This window comes from Panthera pardus, unplaced genomic scaffold (assembly GCF_024362965.1).
Source record: "Panthera pardus isolate Hobbes unplaced genomic scaffold, ASM2436296v1 HiC_scaffold_20, whole genome shotgun sequence".
Taxonomy (NCBI): Eukaryota; Metazoa; Chordata; class Mammalia; order Carnivora; family Felidae; genus Panthera; species Panthera pardus.
The window spans coordinates 41,495,590-41,512,814 of NW_026526766.1; the positions used below are offsets into that span (position 1 = coordinate 41,495,590).

At 37.0% G+C, this 17,225-nt stretch overlaps 1 protein-coding gene and 1 long non-coding RNA gene across 13 annotated transcripts in view; one reads left to right on the plus strand and one right to left on the minus strand.

Annotated features, from left to right (window-relative positions):
- BNC2 (basonuclin 2) overlaps positions 1-17,225 on the minus strand; it is a 436,316-nt gene that overhangs the window by 315,395 nt on the left and 103,696 nt on the right. The window lies entirely within an intron of this gene.
- LOC109247076 (uncharacterized) overlaps positions 1-17,225 on the plus strand; it is a 42,028-nt gene that overhangs the window by 19,587 nt on the left and 5,216 nt on the right. The window contains exon 3 of one of the 2 annotated variants that reach the window (XR_008424203.1): positions 5,574-6,060. The exons of the other annotated variant lie outside the window; for it this stretch is intronic. This is a non-coding gene — a long non-coding RNA (uncharacterized LOC109247076). Of the gene's footprint in view, positions 1-5,573; positions 6,061-17,225 lie in introns of those variants that run through there. 2 annotated transcript variants of the gene reach the window in all.

The window sequence follows — 17,225 nt, forward strand, 5'->3', positions numbered from 1 at the left end:
GGAGATTTGTGTTGTATTCAAGAATGTAAGTTCCAAGGGCAAGAAAGTTTGTAGGTTTTGTATCTGTTTACACTACACTTGACCCTATAGTGGAACACTAAAAGAAAATGGTCAGCACATCACAGAATATGAAGACCTAAACTGAGTGACAGTGAGAAACAAAAACACAATTTAGTTGTTTTGTTTTTTAAAAAATCTTAAAATCGATGCTTAATAAATTTCAACTTTCAGAGAAAAGAAGGAGTCAGATAATTTGAAGACTTCCAGTTAAAAAATGGTGGAGGGACCTCCTAAGACTAATACTTAATCTATGCATTATATATAATTTGGTATTTTGCACATATATGTACTATAGAGTTAAAATATTTCTACCTAAAGATATTTGGAAGTTATTAAATGCGTAAACACTAAAATTATGCTCTATCCTTGATTCTACCATGTATTTCTGGTTCGCATCTCATCCAACAGCATATGGTGTCACCACTCACCTACAGACTGATATTTCCCTTATAGCACCTCTACATTTGCCTTTCACTATCAAAATGTCACATAGAGGCTATACATTTGATAAGGCAATCATCTATCCATGACAAATGGGCATGGGTATCCCTCCAGAATGCCAGCATACCTAATCAGTAAATATAAGTTATCTCTCAAAGAAGCTTTAGAAACTGCCAGATTTCTGCAACTGAATACCCCTCTTGCTTAGAACTATTTCTGATTTGGACCATAATAGTCTCTCCAAAATTGCTGCCTACCACATTTCACATTTTTGTTAATGAACAAGTAAGGCTCCCACCCATTAAGACTTAAATTCACATCTGTTCCACTTCTACATTCTTACCATGTTTGGCACACTGCCTTATATTCAGGGATGTTTAAGATTGGTTGAATGTATGAACACATGATGAATAAATGAAGAATTACAGTAACTTTCAGGGGTTTATATATTAGGGAGTGAAATTCAGGCCACGATTCCATTGACTGTTAACCCAGTAGCTATGGCAAGCATTGCTAATTGAGGACAAAACATTTTTATCCCCCTCACCCACCTCACCCTCTCAAAGCACTCCCCTCCAGTCAGTCAAAATTCACACACAAGATGAAACATATTTGCCATCCCTGAACTATGAGCCTTCTTAAGTTCCAATTTGTTATCATTTTTAAAGTTTTCTCAGGTAACCCCAAAAGAAAAAGTTTAAAACACCGATAAGGTCAAAACTAAATCCAGAACTATGAACTCACTGGTAAAATATTCTTTCCCTTTGCATTTAAACTTGGTAAAGATACCTAGTACATTGTGAGCACTGCAGTGCTCTGTGAGAAAGAGCAGAGCTCAATCTTCCTCTGAGGTCTCTTTAGCATAAAAGTGGCAAATGCCTTCAAGGAAAATGCAGCACATCTAAGAGATCAGCAATGAAATCTCTCAAGGAAAGTCCATTTCTGTTCTCTTTCCAGACATCCCCCTATCTCTTAGTTTTCCTTGTACTGCAGATTTATTTTTCTCAAAATGAAGATAAATAAATATTAAATACTAAGGAGTCATTTGTCCAGACAGCATACAAGTAATCACAGAAAAATCATAACAATTTTTCTAGAAATATTAACTCAATCAAGAGTAACTCCCAAGCACCATAGTATGTATGTGTGTATACCTATATATTTTTTTAATGAATTTATGTTAAGATTGTTTCTAGTCTGAGGAGATCACTAAAAGATCTAATTTTAATGTACTATGACACATGTCTATATGAAAACAAGTTATTAACTGCTGTGTGGTATTTCTAAGAATTTTTAAAAATTAGATCTTTTAAGAAATAAGACAACAGATGACAAACTTTTTATTTTGTCACATTTTGTTGGGGGAAAAAAAACACACCACAATAAAACAAAAAACAAACAAAAACCCTAAATGGAAAGGAATTAACATTTCAGAGGTTAAGTTGTTTTGGCTCTTTTTGTTTTGTTACATTCTGTTTAACTCATGCCTGAACGTGATAAACAAATACAAACTACTAGGAAAAATAGGAGGGTGCGGTGTTTTCAAATGAATGCACTTCCATCTTAGACAGATAGTGCCAAGTGTACTGCTTTAAATACAATTAAGTATCACCTGAAATTGCAGCTTCCAGGCACATTAAAGACTGTGTCTTCACAATATTAAAACAACTGATCGATGAAGTCAATGTGTTTGGGGGGCAGCAGTAAGTCAAATGAGATGTTTCATGCTGCTGGAGACAAAATAACCAGCTGACTGAAGCTGTGAATTAGCAGTTTCATCTTAGAACTAAAATTCTCATGTAGTCTCAGAGAACAAGTCATTTTTACAAATTACTTGGCAATCATGCATTTCAAAGACAGCCTCTCAAATCACCAGGTTGAAAAAAATTACAAGTCATAAAGTAATCTGTACACTTTCCTTCTTTCCTATCCTTCTCGAAACACATCCATACCATCAAGTAAACAAACAAAGTCTCAACGATCTTTTTTAAAAAGAGAAAGAAAAAAGAAAGCCTAATATCTTGCCATATCTGAACCATAACAAAGACGTTGCAGGAGGAGTGTGAGCTGGCAAGTCTGCCAAAGCTAAATGTCTTCCACATGGTCAGTGGCCAGTGAGCTCTGAAACAGGGGGAGAAAATCTGACACTGAACACTTCGACGTGAACATAACCTACTAGATCCACTCTCTGTTATGATTCCGCATATACATTGTAATCGTGATTAAAATGTATGGAACTGCAGAGAGCCTAATGTCAGGAAGTTTCCTTGTCCCTTAACATCATGAACACCCCAGGTCAAATATTATATGACACTAATGGTCAGGAAACAAAGTGGATGATCTGAAACTATGTACTTTATTTTAACAGATCTCACAGACTCCTCTTTCAATGGTTGTGGGACAGACACAGCAGAGTTTGAACATTAACAGAGGTTGTTAAAGTAAAGCTTAAACCCAAATGTGTTAGCATAAAAGTACCTACTTGGAAAGATTTTAAGAGTATGTTTTATTAAATCCTGAAATGCATGTCCTGGTAAATTTCTATATAAATCTGATTTACAAATTCCACTGAAAATGTACCACAGCTGGCAGAATAAATTACTACAATAAATCATTATTAAATAACTGTAAATCTTTGTAATGACATAATGCCTAACTAAAAAAGTATGCAGAAGTGAACATTCGGTAGAAGAAAAGCACTCTTCACACAAGAAAGCAAATTACAAAACTTACCATGCCAACACCACAATATGATTCAGTGACTAAATAGGGAAATAAAATTCACATAAATACTACTTAAATCTGCAGTGGAGTTATGTTCACTATTGCATCAAAACGAATTGTGTGACAATTCGTATGGGTAATAGGCTCAAAGTTTCTAACCTTAACATTCACACTGCCAAAGGGTAAGTCTTACAGGTACATCTGCATCCAATACTTAGCTAGACAATAAAAACATATCCAAGGTATCAATCAGTAAATCCAGTTTGCCCCTTCTCTAAAGCTTCACAAATATTCCATAGAAAATAATGTCTTCCCACTACCACACTCTCCCCCATATAGAACACCACCCTACTTCAAAATAAACTTTTTGGAAAATATATATAGCTCTATTCTTCTCGATGTGGAGATGAATAGTTACAGTAATCCATTACTCCAGATGCCACTTGAAGTGAATCACTCTAACCGTCCCTTATTTAGATCTCCCAAGCCTCCATTTGTCAAAGTGCAGACACTTGGCACTTGCGTCACAACCAACAAGGCACAGCGCTCCGGCCAAGATGAGCTCCAGCAAAACGACAGGCCCCAAAGTGCCGGCTTACAGCATGTGATTGCTTCCTCAGCCTCTAAGGAAGGGTGAATTATTAACCGACACTTTCATAGCAGAAAAACTGTCTAAGATAAATCCATTAAAACAGTTAGTCTACTGAATATCTCATGCTGACAGTTGGTAAAAATCTTTGTCTAAGTCATCACTGCCCACTCTTGTTTGTGTTTGTATTTCAGTTCACAGCCACTACCCTTCATAAAATAAAAACATGTCCCTGAATGCCACCTCCACCTGTTTTTCTATTTGCCAAACCCCAGGTGGCAAAAGTATCTCTCAATAAGGAACCACTGCCTTTTCCAACGAGTACAGGATTTACCAATATGCTATTCAGGAAAGTTGCCCCCAACACAACATACTTACAAACCGAGCTGTCCAATAAGATAAATGGGCAAAAATGGTCTCTATTTTAGTCTAGATCAAAATATTTTTGCAAATATTAATAGGAGAATATTTTCCCCTGTATTTCATTTTCCAATTTGCCTTCCATTACAGGTACCAAAAAAAAAAAAAAAACCACTCTTTTTCAATATGCAACAACTACTTCACTGAGAGCATTATTAAATGCATCTACCCAAGAAGCACTTGGGTTCCATCGTCACATACAGTCTACCCTTGAACAATGTGGGGGTTATAGATGCCGACTGCTCCACTCTCCTTGCAGTAGAAAATCTGTGTATAAATTCTGACTCTTCCCAAACTACACTACTATTGACCAGAAGCCTTCCCAATAACATAAAAAGTCAACACATATTTTGTATGTTATATGTATTAAATACTGTATCCTTACAATAAAGAAAATATTACTAAGCTAGAGAAAAGAAAATGTTATTAAGAAAATCATAAGAAAAAATACATTCACAACACTGATTTATCAAAACAAATGTGCATGTAAGTGAACCTGCAAGGTCCAAACCACGTTATTCAAGGATCAGCTGTATGTCTTCCCAACAAGACAAGTTCTCCCTTCATCCTATTTCCATCTGCACAAAAGCCATTCTCTTCATTTCACCCACCCTCATGAGAGAGCAAAGATCTGTGCTGTGGCCTCAAGACCTGGCACATACCAGACCCAATGAATGAACAGTAAAAGTATACCTCACTCCGTGAAAGGGAATAAACATCTAAAAGTTACATGTGGAAACTGAAAACATTTCCAAATAAGCAACAGTTCAAAAAGAGAGACAAAGACAGCATGCAAAAGCACACTGGCCCAAAAGGAGAGGGTGGTTCAGAATATACAGGGGCGCAGGAAAAGGAGTAAAGAGGAGACCTAAGAAACTGGAAGAGAATGTACAGTGTATAAAAAGGCAGAATTCTAGGGATGCCTGGGTGGTTCAGTCAGTTAAACATCTGACTTCAGCTCAGGTCATGATCTCACAGTTCGTGAGTTCAAGCCTCATATCAGGCTCTCTCCTATCAGCACAGTGCCCACTTCAGGTCCTCTGCCTGCTCTCTCTGCCCTTCCCCTGCTTGCACTCACTCTCTCTTTCTCTCTCTCTCTCTCTCTCTCTCAAAAATAAGTAAAAATAAGAGCAAAATTCTAGGTTATAACAGCGTGTGACCTAAATTTTCAGCTACATTCCCTAGAAAAAGTAAACAAAAAATGAGAATGTTGGCCATTGCTACGATTAGGTCTTCAGAGGTAATCTTTTAGGGTAATCTACTTATGTTAACTCCATGATTATACAAGAAAAGACAGGACTTCCTCTTTTCTTCCTCACCCAACCTCCCATTTCTCTAGGCAATCCAGTGTACTCCCAGGCTTAAGTTATCAACTGAACTTTGATGGCCACCAAAATCCCTACCTTCAGCTTAGACTGCTCTTCTACACTGCAAACGTACTCAACTGTCTACCTGTCATTTCCAAGAGAATGCCTAACAGGAACTTCAAAAGGAACTTCCACAAGGGCTGCCCTAGGACTCCTCAAATTTGCTCCTTCTCCAGAATTGAGCTTATTAAATACCACCACTGACCACTGAGTCCTTGGAAAATAATTTTTTTCCATTTACAAAGTCCAAAGGGATGGACTATTTTATCTTTTCCCATTTTCTTAAGAGCATTTTCTTGGAGCTATAGTGAATCTCAGTCTTTACATTAACCGTTAGAACAGAGGTAAATCTCTAGGGATTAAGTCCACTCTCCAGTTTTCATTGCAGAGATATCTCCAAGGTCACATGCCAGATCACCTCAATATGTAAAAACAAACCACTAGAATTAGCTCAACTGTTTCTCACGACATGTACAGAACACTCTCACAAGGAGAAGCTCCTTTTCTCTCGAGAAGATGAGACAGTGATGTACTTTGTTCTGCTTTGATGTATACAAACTGTGAGATTTTGTCCCAACTTTATAGTCACTTTGTGTTATCCTACATGCATGTAAATCTGTTAATGTCTACTCAATAATAAATTGTGTTCTTTCTCTCTCTTGTAAGTCAATAAGGTGTCCTTTTTGTTGGCAGGATTATTTTAGTTCCATGACAATCTCTCCCACCCCCTCTGAAAACTCACATGCAATCTCCAAATGGCTTCTAGTTTATCTCCTAAATAATCTCTGGATCCATCTATTCTCCATCCCCATGTCTACCACCCTAGAACAGACTACATCTTTTGATAGTTTAAATAGACTCCAACCTCAGCTTCTCTTGAATTTACTTTTTCTCCCATCCAAACCATTCTCCTCCAAATTATAGCTGATTTTTCCAAAATCCTTTAACAGGACCCTACAAGATCTGACATCTGCCAACCTATGCATCTCTATCTTTTGACCCTTCACAATGACCCAGATTTTCTGTGTGCCCCAGCATTCTCTCATTGCTTTAATCCCTTTCCTTTTCTCCTTCCTGAACCTGCAGAGATGCCCTCAGAGACGGTTTCTTTACCTGGACTAGAGTAGGTTATTATCTCTTCCTATAGCACCCTGTCCTTATTCTCAGCACTTGTAATTATTTAAGGTCTAACTTCCCTATGGGTCAACAAGCACTATCATGGCAAACCTATATTCCCAGTGCAGCTACAACAAATATTGCTGACTGAATATCCTAACGTATTAGCCAGTGAAAGCAGAGAAGCAGCTTAAAAGCAATTAAGAAGTATGTAGGTCGGGGTGCCTGGGTGGTTCAGTCAGTTAAGCGTCTCTTGATTTCAGCTCAAGCTGTGATCTCATAGTTCATGAGTTCATGCCCCCACATTGGGCTCTGCACTGACAGCAAGAGCTTGCTTGGGATTCTCTCTCTCTCCTTCTCTCTGTTTGCCCCTCATCAGCTCATGCTTGTTCTCTCTCAAAATATTAAAAAATAAATAAATAAAAGTATGTAGGTTTACCTGTTTTATTGTATGTATTTATGTTGATCTTAAATCTCTTGCTATATCTTAAAACTTGTCATTTTACAACTAATTTAATAAAAAACCATTATCTGAAAGATTAAGGCTCCTCACAGCCACTGTAACCTGGCTACCACTGGGGCCCGTTTATCAAGACAGAAATGAACCCTGGTATACCCTGGGATTTGACTCCAATAAGCCCTTAAATAATTCCTTGACAATTGTCAAACGAGACAGAAATGTGAAGTGCATTTATCAAAAGCCTGGAGACATTTCTTCAAACCTAACACAAGCATTTATATTCCTAGTTTTCTTCAAGCCCCTTTCTCAAACTCCAACGTTAACAACTAATGCAAATTTTGACCATGTAATTTTACTGTTCTGAACATCTACTGAATGTCTACTGTATGTCCTCATACAATTATAGCACTAGAAAAAAAATAACAGTTGCAAAGACAAACAATTCATTGTTATTTAAGAGCAAAATGAACTGTGGCACCTGGTTTGCTCAGTTGGTTAAGTGTAGGACTCGTTGGCTCAGGTCATGATCTCAGAGTCATGAGACCAAGCCCCATGTAGTTTGTTGGGCTCTGCCCTGGATGGGGAGCCTGCTTCAGATTTTCTCTCTCTCTTTCTCTCTCTCTCTCTCCCTGCCCCTCCCCAGCTCACACACGCACATGCTCTCTCAAAGAAAAAAAAAAAAAAAAAAGCAAAATGAATTGGAATTGTACCAATCCATATATAAGGAAGTCCTACAAATTGGTCAGTATTATCCATGTTACCAAATAGCTTTTGTTCCTTCACAGTTTTCAGATTTCAGTAATAATTTTATTCAATAAATTATAAGCATAAAGATTGGAATGATAGTTTTCGATGGTGGTCATAATAAATTACCACTACTTTATAGTGACTTAAAAAACAAAAACTTACTTTTTTACAATTCTGTTGGTCAGTAGCCCAACACAAGACTCCATGGACTAAAATAAAAATGCTAGTAGGGTTTCATTCCTTTCTGGAGGCTCCAGGGTACTTCATTCCTTGAGCTCAGGGAGGCCTCCTTCCCCCATCTTCAAAGCCAGCAATGTATCTATCTGGCCATTCCTGTATAGTCACCTCTACATCTCTGACCACAGCAAGTTAAGACTCTTTTAATGATTCATGTGATGACTGCGTCCACCAGGGTAATCCAGGATGCAATCCCTATCTCAAGGTCTTTAACCCTTTAACTGCAAAGTCCCTTGCAGGTAACATTCACAATTTCTTAACAGTTGGACATGGTGGTGGGGGCAGGGGGGCATTATTCTGCCATTATTTTGCACAAAAGTCATCTGAAATTTTCAAGTTAGTATTCCTACCCGAGAATGAATAGCATTTCTAATTGCCCAGTATGTGACATCTGCTAATTTAATATGCAACTGAAGCCAAATCTATCAATGAATTTTATCATAATCAGAATCTTTAATGTATCTATTGGTTTTACTTACACTTACAGATGTAACAAATATACCTTTTTTAAAAAAATACTATTTATCTTTCATTTGAATGGGGGGAAGAAGAAAAATATTCCAGGGTCGGAGTGTATGTTTTTGGTATAAACACAAATTCCTAAGGGAATGTGTTCTGATTATATTAGTGATAAATTCCAGGAAACTGAATCAACTAAAATGGGTTATAAGACTTCACTTCATGATAATAGTTTTCAGTTCACACCAAAAAGCAATGTAGAGAAATGGATTATAGGTTACCACAGCTGGCTATAATCTCACACTTCAATAATACAGAAGATGTAATTTTCATGCAAGAATCTTAGTTGGAATTAAGACTTATTTAGTTAACTGCCTTTAATATTATTTTGTACTTGGTTATGAAAAGGTTTTTTTTTTTTTTCAGAGAGAAGTCAAGGACCACACCTGAAGCTTATTTTACTCAGGGTGTGTTTTCTGTATAGATGTTAAAAAGGATTTCAATGGAAAAATATAGTTATTTCTAAGACTTCAGGGCCAGAAAAACCATCAGATAGATTTTTTCCTAATTTTTTTCCTCTGAAACCCTATCATTTTGATAGAATGTAAGTATGGTTTCAAACTGAAAAGGAATTACCAGTATCAATGTGAATCAAATACTAATAAACACAGCTTGAAAACAAATCATCAGGAGAACAACCATTCTTAACCATGATATTTATACATAATTCAGTTTTACTGTTCCATTTTTAAATCTGTGAAAGCATTCCATAATCACATATAAAACTAGAAGTACAAAACCATAATAAAACAGCTCCATTTTTGAAGAAATTCTATGAGCTAAGTATCTTCTGAATTTCATTTGCAATGAAAATGTACTACTTTTATAACAAGAAAAATGTGTAAATGGGGGGAAGGCAGGACAGGAGAATGTCCTAACAAAGCCTATCTACGCATACCACCAAGTACTCATCTTCATATTAAAACTAAGGCTGAAAAGACAAATTGAATGTAACCTCTCAAGGTGACTAGTAATTACCACCAAACTACCATAGCTGTACTCACTACTGAGTCTCCAAAAACGTACTCACCATTGGCTAGAATATAAATAGCCAAGTTGTTAAATAATCTGTACATTCTACACACACACACACACACACACATATACACAAAGCTAATTATCTGTTTAACCTTACTGTGGTATTCATTTCTCAATATATACCTGTAATAAATTAGTACATTGTACACCTTAAAATTATATAAGTCAATTATATCTCAATAAAGGAGGAAAAAAATGTACATCCAAGTTGTGGTCCTAAATCATGCATTCTCAACAGAAGAAAAATATTATAGATATTGCAGTAGTTTATGGTCCTCCAGAGTTCTACCCTACCCAACAAAATCATATTCATTAGGATTTTATGAGTAGTGGGAGTGGGGAGAGGACAAAGATTAGGACACAATGTCTAAAAAGGCTCCTTAGGCCCTAATAGTGGAAAAAATGGTTGAGTAACAGTACATATCAAGATGAACCCAACCCTGGCTATCAACTATAGGCATATGAATACTAGGGAATCCCTGATAACCACAGAACTATCTGCTTCATGCCCATCCACTCCTACAGCCCCACCAGTTCTGGGGCATCTCCAAGGATGACCCAGTTTGACTACTCAGGAAATATATAAAAATCACATTAGTCCATTTAGGTCATTTGTGAACTCCCTAGGAGGTGTATTTAACCACAAAGGAAAAGGTGGCATAGCAAATTACTTTAAATTCTATTTAGAGTCGGATGGAAGATGAAATTATGATACGAAATTTGGGAAGGAAGGAAACAGCTAAAGGAAAAATAATGGGTGCTGCATATCTCTTTAAAAAAATAGGTAATATTGAACATAAAAGTTTTGTCAGCCATGATCCACACCTAAGAATTTTCACATGTGGGTATAAATAGATAAAGAAGAAGAAAATATTTCAGGTATAGAGGTAGCAATAGCTAGCTTCAGTTTAAAAGGAATTTCACTTATTTTACTGTTGATTCTGAAAAACTAGTATTATACCACATGTCCCTCATTTTCCACAACAATCCCAATTTCATGTAATTGTATTCTTACTCCTGGTCCCCAAAAGTGATTCTTTAAATACAAAACTATGATCTCATTAAGATTTTCCATACAAACAAATCAATACCAGAAATTCCACTGTTACACACTAAATACTTGGGGGACAGAGGAGACTTGGAAAAGCCTATCACTCTACTCATATTTAAAAGCAATATGCTTTGTAACTTTAGGATTCTAGTAAATGAAGAAAAGTTAGAAAACCAAATAAACGATGAATTGTTTTGACCCATCCATATTTATTTCAGCACTTCTTAATTCTTTAGTACTTGCAGTTGTTTCTGTAGGCTCCCTTGTAAAGCTTTTTTTGATGAACAGAATTACCTTGTATTTAACACCACAGCACTTAGCTCTCTTATGCTTCATCTAGCTACAAAGCACTATATTTGAAGAACAAGTGCTTTACAAACTGGACATGTCATCAAGTTACATGCGTACGTTGCACAAGAATATTCAGTCCAGAAACAAGGTAGTAGAAGCAAAATACATCATTGTCCTCAAGAGTATGTATCAAAAATTAAAAAGAATAAACATAGAAAGTAGCAAAATCTCTTAACCAAGAAGAATCAATATAGTCACCCTCATTAGTTTCATAAAATTAAGACAAAGGACAGGGTAGATTATTTTAGAAAAGTAACACCTTAAGATCCAAAGAACCTGCACTCCAGGAAGCAAACTTCACTCTGGGAGAGGAGAGTTGATCTTCTATTTTCTGAAGGACATCATCAAGTTGGTGCCAGCCAAGGCCATATGGAAGTGCATCTCCTTCTGGAATATTATATGAGGTGTGAGGAAGAATTCAAGACAAAATGCCAGAAGGGGCTGATCTAGGAAACATAATCATCTTGTAAAAAATGCCTTTAAACACTACTCAAAAACATTCAAAGATCTTTAACCACCCTACCCTCAACCTTTCTTCTTCCTTAGAGAAATGGTATTCTAAAACAAACAAACAAACAAACAAAAACAACAGAATGAAAGTTGTAAATGAGGATGCATCAAAAAGCCCACGACCCCCTTTAAAACTCTTGAATATGCAAGCCACAGAAAGGGAACCAACAGAGTATACACTCTGGGAAGCTCCATACCAACAGCAGCTCCTAGGAAAAATAATTCAAGGTAGACTACAGCCATCTCCCATTTCCCTCAATTTTCTTTTTCAATTTTCAAGCAAATAATATAGTTTGCTTTTTGCTTACAAACTAACAGAGGCAGTGAGGAACAGAAACTGGCCTCAGGAGTAGCAAGACAGGTAACCTGACCTCTTAATGTCCCCTGCCAACTACTAAATCCATAGAGCTCATTCTGACACTCTAGCATTAAAAAAGCCCCCCTTTGTATATGGCACCGTAATGCAATAACAGTAATGATAACAATAATGAAGATGCCTTATATCTAGTGCCTTATACCTTAAAGTGCTTTAATGACTTTAATGGATTGAAGCATCCCTATGAGATCAAAGTCAGATATTATCATTTCTAGTCTACATAATAGAAAATCAAGGAAGAAAGGTTAAGTAACTTGACCAAGCCTCACTCGTCAATACAGTGTTCTGATAACAGTTAAAGGGGCTGCTAGACCCTTTGCTGCTTAGCTGGCTGCCCAACCTGTGGCCTATCCCAAAACAGCTCTCTGGCTTGGGAGCTATGATGACACTGGCCTGAGAAAAGAAATCTGTCTAAACTTAGTATCACTGAGGTCCAAAGGGCTCCAGAGAATTGGTTGGCAGACAAAATCATTTTTATAAAAATTAAGTTTGTTCATTTTAATTTTTTAAGATCCAAATTTCTTTAATTTAAAAATGAAATAAATAAAAAGATCCATGCCACCCACTCAAATATTACAATGCAAAATCACCTTGATAACTTCATAATCACTTCAAAATCACCTTGATAACTTCATAATTATAGAGAACAAAACACACAGGATGAAGAGAACAGAAAGGAGACACCTGTCACCAGGGTCTTTTCCAAGCTAGTGGTGAGTTGGGAGAAAACTGCAGAGCCTGTTACTTCCAGATGATAAGATCTAACCTTCATAGTTCCCATTAAATCTGTTAAAGATGAACACAACACACCCAGCTAAAGAATGCTCAAGTATCACATCACAAAGGCAGCAATATCTTTAACCATTACAAGACCCAAAGTTTGAAAACTCAAAACTGTACATGCATTTGGTCATGTTCATATTTACATACATCATGTCCTCCTTCTACAAAAACTAATCACTCCTCACTGGAAGACTTTACCAAGAGAAAAAAAATAACCTATTCCTAACATGAAATCTCTTATTTATTTGGGTTACCAAGTATGTGATCAGAAGTAAAGTAAGAGCTAGGATTAATTCCTAATAAAACTTAACCTTGCTCTCCCACCCACACAAAAGTAATTGTTTAGAAACCTTCGATTATTTGGCCCCAACCCATTCTTGGGGTGTGTAGCTCACTCACTGCCAGTAATTGCTTCCATACAAAACTGTGTTTTAAGACATGTTTGCATACTTATGATGATACATTACATTTATATCACATTTAAAACCCCAAATAGGCTTACAGGTTTTATTTTCTGTACTAAGAAACAGAGACTGCATGGTGTCCTAAAGAAACCACCAGAAAGTGGTTTCATTTTTTATTTTCAACTAACTCTCTCTCTCTCTCACTCTGAATGTTTAGCTTCTTGAGCTTTTTCTTTTAATTAACTGGAAACAAAACTCATTCATCTGGGAAGAAAATCAACCTAAAAATCTGTGACAAGAGACCATGAGTATATCCCTGTCATGAACCCAAATTGATATTACCCAGGTCAGTATGCAGTAAATTCTACTGGCTAATAATCATTTCACTTAGGGCAATTTCATTTGACTCAATAAGAAAAATAGAAAACTTCTATAATAATTGTGGATCATATTTCCTTCCTTAAAATTACTAATGAAACACTTTTAACCCATCTGCTATTTTATTAATGTAGATTATACAAGTTGGTATGATTTTATTTACCTATATACACTTTTTTAATAAAAAGCAAATTCTCTTTCTGCATCAAAAACAAAATTTTAAGACTTAGTAACTAAATTTGTTAAATTTAATTTGTTCTTCATAGCTCAGTGATTTCAGAAATAGTTAATTTTCACTGTCCCATTCCACAAATAAGCTTGTGGTCAATGATGGAACTCTAAATTCCCCCCAAAATGGAAAGAGAGAGCAAGAAGAGGAGGGGGCGAGGGGCGGGGAGAGAGAGAGATTCATCCTCTTCAGGAAGCATATAAAACTTAGCATTAGCATACATGCTAGGGTTTTTGGAAGGTAGTATTTTATTATTTTGGTTCGTAGTACAGGCAAAGGTAGCAACTCTTCAGAGTCAGGGGAAGGGATGGAGAAGCTAAAGACTGATTAAGTTTTGTACTCTTCAAGCTCTACCCTACACAAATATTTACTCTATACCCTACATCGAAACCATGCTATTCCAGACCCCTTTGAGTACAGTGAACACACATGTACATACACACAAAAAACCACAGTAAGCAGATAAATCTTATTAGGTAAGAGCTTTACAGAAAGATGATTTTCTAGTATCACAATGTGATGTAAATTAAAAATGTGACTGGATTTGATTCTGATTATGGCTGCTACAATGTAGTAATTTGTTTAAAAAATACATAACGAAATTTTAGATCTATTTTTGAGCAGTAAAAAACCACTCCTAGAGCAAAGGGATAAAAGCTAAATTTTGTTTTCAATACATACAAATTATATATATCACTCAAAATTATTAAAACTGTTCATAAGTTATTATTAATATTTTAGTAAAAAAAACCTCATTGCTTTACAAAAGAAATTCTTGACTTTAGAAAAGCTAAAATAGGCTTGCCCAGGGGTGCCTGGGTGGCTCAGTTGGTTAAGCAGCCGACTTCGGGTCAGGTCATGATCTCACGGTCCATGGATTTGAGCCCCACGTCATGCTCTGTGCTGACAGCTCAGGGCCTGGAGCCTGCTTCGGATTCTGTGTCTCCCTCTCTCATTGCATTCCCCGGCTCACACTCTGTTTCTCTCCAATAAATTAAACAAACAAACAAACAAACATTAAAAAAAAAAAAGAAAGTTGGGGTGCCTGACTGGCTCAGTCAGTAGAACATGTGACTTGACCTTGGAGTTGTAAAGTCAAGCCCCATGCTGGGTGTAGAGATTACTTAAAAATAAAATCTTGAAAGAAAAGAAAAGAAAAAAAAGAAGAGACAAGGAAAAGCAAAGCAAAGCACAGAGTCACAGAAACACCACCTGGCCCCCTCCAAAACTTCATATTTAAACAAACACCAAAACTCTTCTGGTAAAAGTAACAGGTTTTTTTCCATGGGCTATAATCATTCATGGACGATGCCTTAATTAAAGCTGGGCAACGAAACTGTATATTAAGCTGTGTTAAGTCAAAAAACTAACTTCTTAGCATAACAGAGCATACTCAAAGCATAATTTCTTAATGTGTCCTGTTAGGTCTACATATTAGCAGAGATGTAAACAATATCAGTTTTCAACCTTAACTGTGAATTTTTCCATTTTTAGTGCTTTCTGTCCCAACTTTAATGTTCTTTTAATGTAGTTTTTCCTGTGTGATATATCATATTTATCTCTGTAGCCATCCATCACTATTTTCTTTAATTGAGGTTAATTTCTTTCAACTTGGGGGAAGGTGGGAGGAAGGAGGGAATCCTCATTCTACAAGCACTGCGCACAGAGGGCATTCACAGCTGCTGATTTTTTAAATCACAAAGCCCAATTTTCAGGATGCTTAAAGTCCCCAAATCCACCTTACTGCCCTCCAATCTGGACCTAAATCAACAATCTACTGGGATGGGAACCCAGTTCCCACCCAGAACCACTTAATGAAAAATTTCTACCTAACTAAAATCCCTCCAGCTGCAACCTAAGTCCTTTTGTTTGTTTTCACTCAAATGGCTAACAGCTGGCACCACCTTCCATGTAAAATTATTTCATGTGTTTGGAAACCGTGATTAACTCATACCTTGGTCTTCACTTCTCCTGGCCACAAAAATCAGTTCATTTCTCAAATCTTTTAAACATTTTCTACTTTTAACTCTGGGCTCCACAGTTGTATTGGAGTTTAGAATAATTAAGTGGCCAGAAATAAGTGAAATACATTGTAAAGGTTGATAAAAGGGTTATTCTTCTGCTCATCTTACAGCCTAGCCGTAGGGCCTCTAGAATGGGCTCTGGCAGAAGGCTGGCTGAAGATGTCCTCCCACAAAGCATAGGTGGCAAAGACAACTCCCTCACCCAGTTTTATGAAGCGGACCAAAAAGAGGGAGGGAGACCTCATAAGTCTAAATGTAGAGCCTGACAATTTTAAAAGCCACAATTAAAAAGAGATAAAAGCTGGTCAAATCTGGGCAAAGGGTTTTATTTTGACATGCTAATGAACATTTGGGTACCTTGCACTTGTACAGTACAGTTTACCTATCATCCTCTTAAGGATATGCATATACACTTCATTCCCTGGGAAGAGGCTGGGATGGTCTTGGGAATGAAGAGGAAAGGAATCCACTACCAAAGTTAGCCCCAAATGCTGGACGGTGGCTTCTCCCCATGTTACAGGCCAGAAGTAACTACTAGATTCTATCTCAAGCATTCATTAAGCGCCTAACACTCAACAGGCAGGCAGCAGGTGACCTGAAACTAGAAGTGGGGCAGTAGGAAGGAACCTTCTTGCTTTGGGCAGTCCTCAGTGATGAGTTGAGGGTAAGCAGCACAGCAATACACAAAGAAGCAAGATTATGGGCTTTTTATGGTCTTTCAAAGGGATATGGAAGCCAAAAGGAGAGAAGACCCCAATCAGGCTAATGAAGTAGTCAAGGGAGGATTTATTCATAGAGCTGAGGCTTTCTAATCAATGCTGAGGACAGGGAGAGCTGCAGAGTCAGTCTATGGGGTTGAGGGATCTCAGGAGCCAAAAGAGACACTGGGGAGACAGGTATGAGAGCACTACATGCTCTGCCAAGAAGTTCAGACATTATATATTGTACAAAGTTTTCTGTGTTTTATTTTTTAATTGTATTAATGAAGTTTTCAAACATATACCAACGTGGTGTAAGCCACACCATCAGCTTCAACAATTATCAGGACATGGTCAGTCTTATTTCACCTATACTCCCCCTAATACCCCCTTAACCTCCCCTCCTCCAATGGATAATTTAAAAATCCCAAAGTATCATTTCACTAGTAAATACTTTAGTAGCTATCAAAGGCATTTAAGATCTGACATGATCAGATCTATGTTTTGGAAGGATTACTGGTTCAGGGAAAGAGGTGACAAGACCAGTTATGTGATTTAGATAAGGAAGTCAGTAAGAACTTACACCAAATAGCGGCAGTAACCAGGGATACCAGGGAACCTTCTCCTAAGGTGATCACCGACCTAGAAGATGGTGACTGATAGGGAGCTGTGAGAGTGTCTGGAAGGAATGGAATCTGGATGA